A 10,335-nucleotide genomic window follows, 5' to 3' on the forward strand; every position below is an offset into this window, starting at 1 on the left:
ATTTATATAAAAATCGACCCATATTATTTAAATAATCTAGCTGATAAGGTTCGATTAAATCTATAAAAAATTACTACTAGCTTATTAATTATTATCAATAAAAAAATATCAATTTTGTTTTGTTTTTATTTTAGTAATTTTATTCTTTCTAGTTTCTCTCATTAAATATTTAATAGGTGGTACATACTTATAATCTGATGTAAAAATAAAAAAAGTAATATTATATAGACGCTTTATATTTTTGTCACTTTTAAAATGTATTCTAAAAGAAATTAGTATAAATTGATATAAAGGCATTGTAAAATAAAATAAATTATTTATTCTAATCATACTTAAATTTTTATATTTTTAAATTATGTAAATAGAAATATTTTAAGAAATAATTTCTCTAGTGGTTCAACGGAGGTGTGTACAATTATAAGTTGCAGAAATCGAATGAGAATTTAACATTCATAATATTTAAAATAAAGCATAACTGAACATAATGTTATATAGTGATATTATTATAGTGTTCGTTTTTAAATATTCATAATTTATACATTCTATGGAATAAAAGGAATTAAACTGTTTATTAGATAATGTATTATTAGACGATTTAAATTTTCGAAAAAAAATTGTAATGCCATCTTAATAATGTAACTCACACCGAGAGATATTGTTAAAGTAAAAAATAAAAACGTCTGCAGTGACGTTTCACACATATATCGGAATATCGGATTGACGCTCACGCACTTGAGTATTTTCAATGTTTCCCGACAAGCCATATAAATGAATTAGATAATAATCTGTGATTACATAGCATACGAAAAAAATTATTCGGGCATAGATATGTTTATTAGATATTTAATGTTTGAAGAATATGATTACCTTCATGCTTATTTTGAAGTACTGTGGAACATATTTCCCTCAAATTAGTTAGTATAGTAACTATATTAATCAAAGTAAATAATATTTATAAAACCATAATATAATAATAAATTTTAAATTTACTCACATCGTATATAGTTTTTATCTAATGAATCATTTTCATTTTTAACAATGTCAATAAATAATGTTCATTCTCATCATAGGCGCAAATCGCAAGGGGTGCTAAGGGGGCTTAGCCCCCCTCCAAATTTATTAGTGTCCCGCAAACTATTGAAAAATCAATAATTTTGAAATTTGATAAGTGTACATTTTTTTTACATGTATTTATATAAAAATTAAAAATTAAAAAATAACCACAATTAAAATATTATTGTATATGTAGTTTAGAATCGATGTAACTTTTCACGCTAAGTTGCCTACGTAATACGTATAGTAATATAATAAGGCGGAATATTATAATGTTTTCGCGATAAATATAATAGGTACCCACATGATGCATTAATGCCATTTCTCGCATTTGTGTGATCGATCATTATCGACTGTTGTTTTCCCAATTATCTTTTTAGAACTCGCTCGTCTGTAATGTTTTTACGATAAATACAGTACGTATGCTTCACATTTGTATGATACTCTGTTGGTGTAGTTTTGTATTAACGAAAAACTTTTGTATAATTAATAATTATTATAACTTTTCTGTAACTGTGATTTTATTTTATAAACCATTAAAACATTTAATTAAAAATTAAGATAAATTTAATTGAGCCATGAGTGGTAAAAATAAAAAGGATGGAAATATTCTCTCATTCTTTAATAAAACATGTAAGAAGAACGATGATATTCTTTACTCTAATGACACTGATATTTCAAATCCAATACCCATGGAAACATCAGAAACTTCTACAATTTTGAACCAAGTCAGTACCTGTTAATAGTAATTTACGTAATAATTCGACAAAAAATAAACTATGGTATTTATTTATAGATCTTATCTGAAGTAATGATATCAGAAACAAAAAATATTATTGATGATCTAGGCACAAAAATTTCGGGTCCAAAATAGCCAAATTTACAAGCATTTCCGTTAAGTACGTTTAAAAAACAAAGCAGAGCATTTTCATCAATTTATTATAACAAGTATAATTGGATTGAATATAGTGTGAAAGCAAATGTTGTTTTTTGTTTTAACTGTCGACATTTTTCTACTAACACCCTTGATGAAAAATTTGATAATATAAATAGTGTGCAAAACTGGAAAAATGTACCTATTTAAATAAATAATATTTTGTTTTAATATATTATTATTTTCAGTTATTATTATTATTTTTTTTTTAATAGATAAATGATTAATTGTCTAAACATGAAAAATTAATATTACATTTAACAAGTACTGCAAAATTGAATGCCTATAAAATGGCATTACTAAGTGAAAATGTTCATACACAAATTTCAACAGCTCATAGGACACAAATTATAAAAAATAGGAATTATGTGAAGATATTAAGAGTAAGATATTAAAGAAGTTTTTCAGCAATGCGCCGTATAAAAACTTGGACAAGATCTACGATGGAACAGTCTAGATTTACCAATATATCATTATTGCATATAGAAAGGTATAAAATTATTGATAGTGAAAAAGTTCTTAATATTTTTTCACTAAAAGATAGAATGTTATCCTTAAGCTAAACTGCTTAAAAATTGTATTTACATACACTTTTATATCATATATATTAAATAAAACAATAATATACATATATATATATATATTAATATTTAACATGTTGGATATTTTTATTTAAATATTTATGGAATAATATAGATATAATATACTTATATTGGTACTTATAAATATCATTAAAACTTTTGTGTTACATTTTGTAGATATTAATAATAATCGTGGCTTAACATTAGTACCCACGAATTTATAAATAGTCAGAGCTTAAGCCCCCCCGCCAAATTGAACCAATTTGCACCTATGATTATCATTATATCGATCGATCTCTGAAGACGAAATAGTAGAGTTGCAGACAAAAATTACGTTTATTGTATGCATTACTGCGTTTGCGTGCATCTTTATAAAGCGACAATAAGGATAAAAGGTTAAGTTTGCGCGGCATTACATAGAATAGTCAAAAACATAATAATAATAATAAAAAAGAGGATAGAAGAAATCCACGTACGAAAATAGTAATACCACGCAAAATTGAACGTAATAATGTAAACCATGACACGGAACTGCGTGACCCTCTTAATTTAGAATGAGATATAATTTTGCGCGGAAAGGTCCGGTGTAGCAAATGGCAATGTTGAAAATAATACTTTTAAAAAGTGTTTGAGTAAGTTTTCAAATATTTCTTATTATTCAAATAGTTTTGGTCATTAATTCGTAAGTTTTTTTTTTTATTGATCTTAAATACAACCAGCCATCTGTGGCCATTAGTTACAGTTAAGGTGGCACAAAAGTTAATTATAATAGGGTACATTATATTATCATATTCTACTAGCTAAGGACTATAAAAAGGTGTATATAATATTTAAATTGTGTTATATAAGTTAGTTGATTTTAGGAAGTTAATCATCTTGATATTGTCCTCGGATTCTGGTGCTAGTGCGGTGCCGAGTGTCGCGTCCGATCCTTTGTCTGTCTTGTTCGTACTTGAAACATTCGGTTAGTATGTGTTTCACGGACAGTCTTGCACCGCAAACTTCACATATGGGAGCTTCTTCCTTAGTCATTAAGAGTCCGTTTGTTGGTCTCGTGTGTCCATACGCATGCGGTTTAATATTGTTTCTTTTTTCCTTTTCGTAAGTTTATAATAATTATTAACGAAACATATATAGGGTGTTTTTGAAAATATTTTTTTATATAGTTTCAAGTTGTTAAAAAACAACGATTTTATTAAAAAATTATATTTTTTATGCTTATTTTTTTTTTAAGTTTATTACTTTTTTGAATGACAACATAGTTTTAATTTCATATTCCAAAGCAGAATAATTTTCTGAGTATTTTAATACATAAAAATCGAATTTAGGGCGAGTAGTTAATGAGTTATACGTATTTAATGTTTAGATAATCCGAGTAATGGACAAACATTTTGCGGGGTAACCCCGTACCACTCCATTCCATGCATCTAAACTTTAAATACCTACTTATTTAATAATACTTGAAACTTGGCGAAAATTTTTGGATTAGGGCCTTGATTGACCAAAATAAAATGCGCCATCCCTCCGAGGTCCGCAACCGTCCGTCATCTTAGATTTTCGGTGAAATTTTTCACTTTTTTACGGTTATTTTACAATATCCCTAAAACTATTAACTACAATAAAAATAACTTATGTGAAAATTGAAGATTGTACAATTTGTAACAAGAAAGGCTCTATATATTTTTAGCGTGAGAATAATAGATAAGCGACAAAGTCCAACGGCCGTCATAGAATGTGGCGCCGTGCGATATAATTACATATATTATATAGCTACGTATGGTATGTAGTTTGCTTACTCTTACGCTAAAAATTTTTCGAACCTTTCTTGTCACAAATTTTACGATCTTCAATTTTCACATAAGTTATTTTTATTGTAGTTAATAATTTTGGAATTATTGTAAAAAAGTGAAAAATTTCGTAGATGTATATACGTCGCTATAGTACGCGACGCTACATTCTATGACGGTTGCGGACCTAGGAGGGATGGCACATTTTTTTTTTTTGTCAATCAGGGCACCAAGACGAAACTTTTCGCTAAGTTTCAAAACTAGTATATTTTGAAAGGCAACGGCTTTTTTGGAGCCTTATTGACTGGACTAAAATAATCAATAGTGAATACCCGAATGTGAATTAGCAATAATTAAATGCGTCGTAATTTAATGGGGGAACCGGTCCGCACCGCAACGCGAGATGCGGTCGCCGTGATTCCAGTTTTCATTAAAATTTCTCATTAAAAAATTTGCATGTTTCATTTAATAACTTAATTTCTAAGTTATAACTGTATGATTTCGATGATTTTTGCAAAAGGTTCATCTTTACAATTTTTCTAATTTTTTAAAAATTTATTAGGTATTAATTGATTCAGTAGATAATTTGTAAGGTTCAATAAAAAAAAAAAAAAACACCAAAATTTACACTGTTTAAATGGGCCGATTCTGCTTTGTCGTGCCGCCGCTATATATTGTTTTTACTTAGCTCGCGCCACGATCGTGGCGCTGGATTTGCGAGGGCAATTGGTAGATTTGGTCGAAGGTAATTGGTGCATTCTGTTATAGGTAGTTTTTTGGGAGGGGGATTAGTATAAAAAAAAGGTGCTTTTGAGGCCACTGGTACAAGACCGTCTCAAGCATTCGGATTGGTGACCTTTATACCGCAATTTATTGTCAAATGACACTCCATGTCTCCATGGTAAACCTGGAGTCTATAAAAGTGTGAGACATCAAAACCTCACCCAGGACGTAATTAAGGAGGGTAAAGAGATGGATTTCTTTCTAGTACCTTATTTTGTAATATTTATATATTTATAATTTAATAGTAATCGAACTATAATATTATATATAATAATGTTCTTAATCGGGCGCAGACTGGTAAAAAAGGGCAAGGGATACTATATAATTTTTAGGCCAAATTTAAAATAATATGTAGATTATTTATAAAATATTAAAAATACTTAAAAAAACATAAATATAGGTAGTATCAAGTTACAACAATCATTTAAACAAATTTGTACAATATTAGATTACTTAATTGAAAAACAGCTCAAACTGATTAACCTATTTCCTTACTGGCTACTTAATGTATTTTTTTATAGTTGTTATTAATATTTTATAAATAATAGATCTACCTACAACTTTATTAAAATATTGTAACTATCACCTTCAAAATTCACATTCATTTTAAGTAGAGTAATTAAGGCACATTTATATCGATAGGGGCAAATATATTTTAGCCTTTAGGGCAAGGGATGCTGTAGCATCCCAGCATCCCAGCCAGTCCTCGCTTGTTCTTAATAGAGTTAAGGGTTTTTTTTGGAAGTTATATTAAGTTTATAGTTATCTACTAAAAAAATGTAATACTCCCCAAAGACAAATTCTTAATTACACCATTGGACAATCACCCTCTCATCCTTTTGTATGTTACAACGACACGTGTGACTGTATAAGTAACCTACACACAAAACAACTGTATAAGTCAAGCAGATACATACGAGTATATGACACACAGTAGTAGTATAAAAACATACACAATACACAATAACGTCAATAAATGTTTTTTAAAATCTTAACATAACCCACAGTCCACACAGTAACCGATTGATTGGTCGTTTATCAATTGTAGAGTCTGTCATGGTCTTTACTGTCACCGCTCCTTATCGCTTACATTATCCTACGCTCACTTACAACTTACACCGACGAAAGAATAAACAAGGGAGGCGCCCCTCTCGCTATTTTAGTTAATATTAATTAGTTTATCAATTGATAAAAAAAATTGTATGTAAAAAATAATAATAGATTATACAATAAAATTAGTTAATGAGTATAAAATCTATAAAAAAAAAGTGTTTCATGAGTTATAAGCAGGAGCGGGCTGGCCCACTGGCATATTGTCCTATAGAATAGTAGGCCTTTGTAGTACGAGGCCTCCTTTATCAATACCTAGTCTACAAGAAGCCTTAATTAAAAAATTGCATGTTATTTGCACTACTAAAATCTTTAATATTCTCATCCGTGATATCTGGACTTGATAATAGAGAACGTACAATAAATCGATTGGTCTGTAATTTGAATTTAGAAGCCGCTAAAATAGTATCCGGTATCCGTTCCTAATAGAACATATTTATATCAATATGGTTTGTTCTGGTCATCCAACGGTCCGCTAGAAACAGTAGAAACAGATAGATAAAACGGATTAATCGTGTATTATTTAATATATATAAAATAATATCTTGTTATTATTACATGAGAGTATTAACTGCTAAGCATTATTTATTTTGTTTCATATTTTGTATATAATTTATACAAGATTTATAGTGGAAAAATAAATTAATTACAAAGCCAATTAATAAATTTATTCAATAGATTAAAATACAATATACAAAAAATTGTTCAGATATGTGTATTGTGTATTACTTAGTACTTCTACAATTAAACAATTTGATGAAGATTATAATAGTACCGATGGTAGTAAAATGATAAATTCTGATTTTCGCTCAGCATTCTTTAACAAGCCACTGTAAATATAGTTTTTTTATTCATATTTATAAAGTTATATTCAAGTTATATATATATTTTTTTTTTGTTACCTATGCTGGTATTTATAACATATTTACTATTCACATGTACTACGTTTTAATTCATTAATTCTATGCTGTAGCAGTGTTTGTATTGGGACTAGGGCTGCACACGAATTGCGTCCCAAAATACAAAAATATACATGGTGATATCCGAGTTGCGTCCGCGATTCTTGTACAACACATCCGAGTTGCATCCGCGGTTTTCTCGCGACATGTATGAGTTGCGTCCTGGTTAATAATTGATTAATTGATTAATAATATACAAATTTTCCTTCCCACTTTTACAGACTGAGGACTGTCATTTTTATAAATGATGTGGTTAAAAATTGTAATTTTATATTATAAATTATTTATTATTCTAAAATGTAATGGCTGTCATTTATATAAACGGTTTAGTGGTTAAAAATTGTAATTACATATTCTAAATTATTTATTATTTTAAATGTATAGGGTTGATTTTATAAAACGGTACGGTTAAAAACTGTAATATATATCATTTTTGTTTGACAATTTTTGTATAAAGTCAAGACGTGTTATATTTTTGTTTTTAAATTTCATAGTTTTTTTTAAAAAAAATTATCTTTTTCCACATCTTCTCTTCGTTTACTTCTTAAATTAGAACTTCACATTTTAATATAAATGTCAGTTTGAAGATTTTTCAATACGTCAACAAGTTGAAAAATGTTAGGATACGACGAATAAAATATCCCATTTAATTTTGAGTGAAACGATTCACATGCGTTAGTAGTGCGCATTAACGAGTTTGAGAACTCGCCTCATACTGACGGTTGAACTTACTTATATAATCGAAAATCGAGAATATCTACGAGTTTATCACCAAACATTATTATCAGTTGCTGAAAAACCCATGGACGCAACTAGCAGAAGCGGATCTAAGATTTTTTACGCCCGGGGAAAATATTAAAATTACGCCCAATCATAGACCAAGACTGAAAATATATCATTCCCTTTAATTGTTTTCTAATAAATGGAACTAAAATTACAAACATACTTTACATACTACATACTTATTGATTTTTAAACACATAATAATGTTAACTAACATAGTTAAAAATATCAAGCTAGTTCATACTCTGATACTCATAAAATCTTATTACTTATTACTTGTGTTACAATAATTAAGCTAAATAAAAGCTATTCTGATTTTTACACTGTTATTAAAGTATGCTAAAGAGTATGCTCTATCTTTTCTAACTATTAAAATAATTAATAATACACATTTTTTATACACATCAATACATTTTTTTTTGAAATTTTAAAAATTTAATAAAATCAGTCTTAAGTTCTGAGTGAAGCAAAAAATGTATTGATATCATTAAGAATTATAATTATTGAATTACTTAAATTAATATTATATTGCTTACTGTAATATAATTAAAATTATAAAATATTGAATAATTAACTACATTTACGAATTAAGGTAATATGTAGATATATTGTTACACTCTTTATTACAATTTACAATACATTATAAATTGAGGCTCATAGCACCAATAAAAATCTACAAAAAATAATCTCTCGTTTTATATTTTTCCTTTTTTTAAGTTATCCAAAATTGGATGGAAAAATACTATTTTATAAAACAAATACGCCAATAACTTAAAGTTGCTGCTTTTTTTAAAATAATATAATATAATATAATTTAATATAATAACATATTAACATAAATCATAATATAATTTTACTAATTAAAACCACTGAAGCGATGAATGCAACTAGATATCTTTATTTAGTTTATGGAATTAAAATTTTTTTACAACATTAAAAACTTAAAGTGGTTACATATTTTTTTTTCGAAATAGGGTATTTAAATAGAAACTGTTTATTTTTGTTTGTATTCAGTCTGCAATAGTAAACATTAAACAATTATATAGGTATTATATTTTTATATATTTACTATTTACATAATAAACCTTAATTTAAAAAATAATTAAACATAATTTTATTTTTTCATCAATTTCAGTTTAAGGCATTAATATAAACAATAATAATATATATTATAATTAATCTATTCTGTGGATTGTGGTGTAACCAAATTTAGACTATATCAAAAAGATTCAGTTTAAAGTGATTAACAAATTTTCAATGAATCGGACTAAATAGCATAGCATTGGTATGCCTAAATATTTTTAAAAATTTGAGTGGCCTAACCCACATTAAAACTTAATCAACGTTAATTGAGTTAATGCTTGATAGTTAGTTTAAAAAGCAAGAAATTATATATAAAACGTGAGTTTATTATTTTCCTTAGAGTGGATTTTATAAGAAAAAAAATGTTGCAAAATAATCAAAACTTGAATAGGCACCTGTCCTATATAAAAACACTTTTGCTGTTTTGGTTCTGTGTACCTCAATTATAATAGACCTTTATAGTGAAATATAAATTCGTTTATTCTGATAAAGATACAAAAATTTAGATTTTAGGCCAATAAAAAATGTAATCAAATTATAAAAATAAAATCTATTTTTTTAAACATAAACAAATGTATAACCTATCTTGGTAAATATTATAATATATAATAATATTATAAAATATTAACATAATTTTCAATAAACAGATATAATATTATATCGTACGTTGATTGATAATCTTATAAAAGTTATTGTGTAGGTATCAAACCAGACATTTTAACGAAAACACAGCATTAATAAATACCTAGTTTGACACTATCACTCAGAATCTTAATAATTATAGACTATAGTAGGTATATACTTATTACTTATACTTATACGAATCTATTTATAATCTTACCTTTAACTAAAATGATGTCTATTGTCTATAACTAACTGGCTATTCCGTGCGCAGAGAGGTTCAGCCGCGCTTTCAAATGGCAAATGGCAGAATTTGTCACTGTGGTCTGTGGTAATTAATTTTGTACTATTTTTATCCGCGTTATCGCCGCGCGTCGACGATAACGTACATATTAATTATTATATTTATATTTATTATTGATAATATATGTTTATATTTAATTTGCATTATTAGTCTGTCTCTATAATCTATATGTACTGTCGACCGTCGACGTACGCCGCCGATCGCGCAGCTACGCGATCTAATAATAGAATGATTAATTATTTTACGCCATGAATGATTTTATTTTTATTTTTCATTATTAAGTGAAATAAAAATATTGTACCTAATAATACCTATTGTTTGTGTATAGATTGTAATT

The 10,335-nt window shown here is 27.2% G+C and overlaps 1 long non-coding RNA gene across 1 annotated transcript; it reads right to left on the reverse strand.

Annotated features, from left to right (window-relative positions):
• Positions 1-6,944: 6,944 nt before the first annotated feature.
• LOC113559212 lies at positions 6,945-9,983 on the reverse strand. Its single transcript, XR_003405896.1, has 3 exons — positions 9,915-9,983; positions 7,151-7,369; positions 6,945-7,078 (listed from the first exon to the last, which is right to left on the reverse strand). It is a non-coding gene; the product is annotated as an uncharacterized LOC113559212 (long non-coding RNA).
• Positions 9,984-10,335: the final 352 nt, after the last annotated feature.

This window comes from Rhopalosiphum maidis, chromosome 3 (genome assembly GCF_003676215.2).
Source record: "Rhopalosiphum maidis isolate BTI-1 chromosome 3, ASM367621v3, whole genome shotgun sequence".
Classification (NCBI taxonomy): Eukaryota; Metazoa; Arthropoda; class Insecta; order Hemiptera; family Aphididae; genus Rhopalosiphum; species Rhopalosiphum maidis.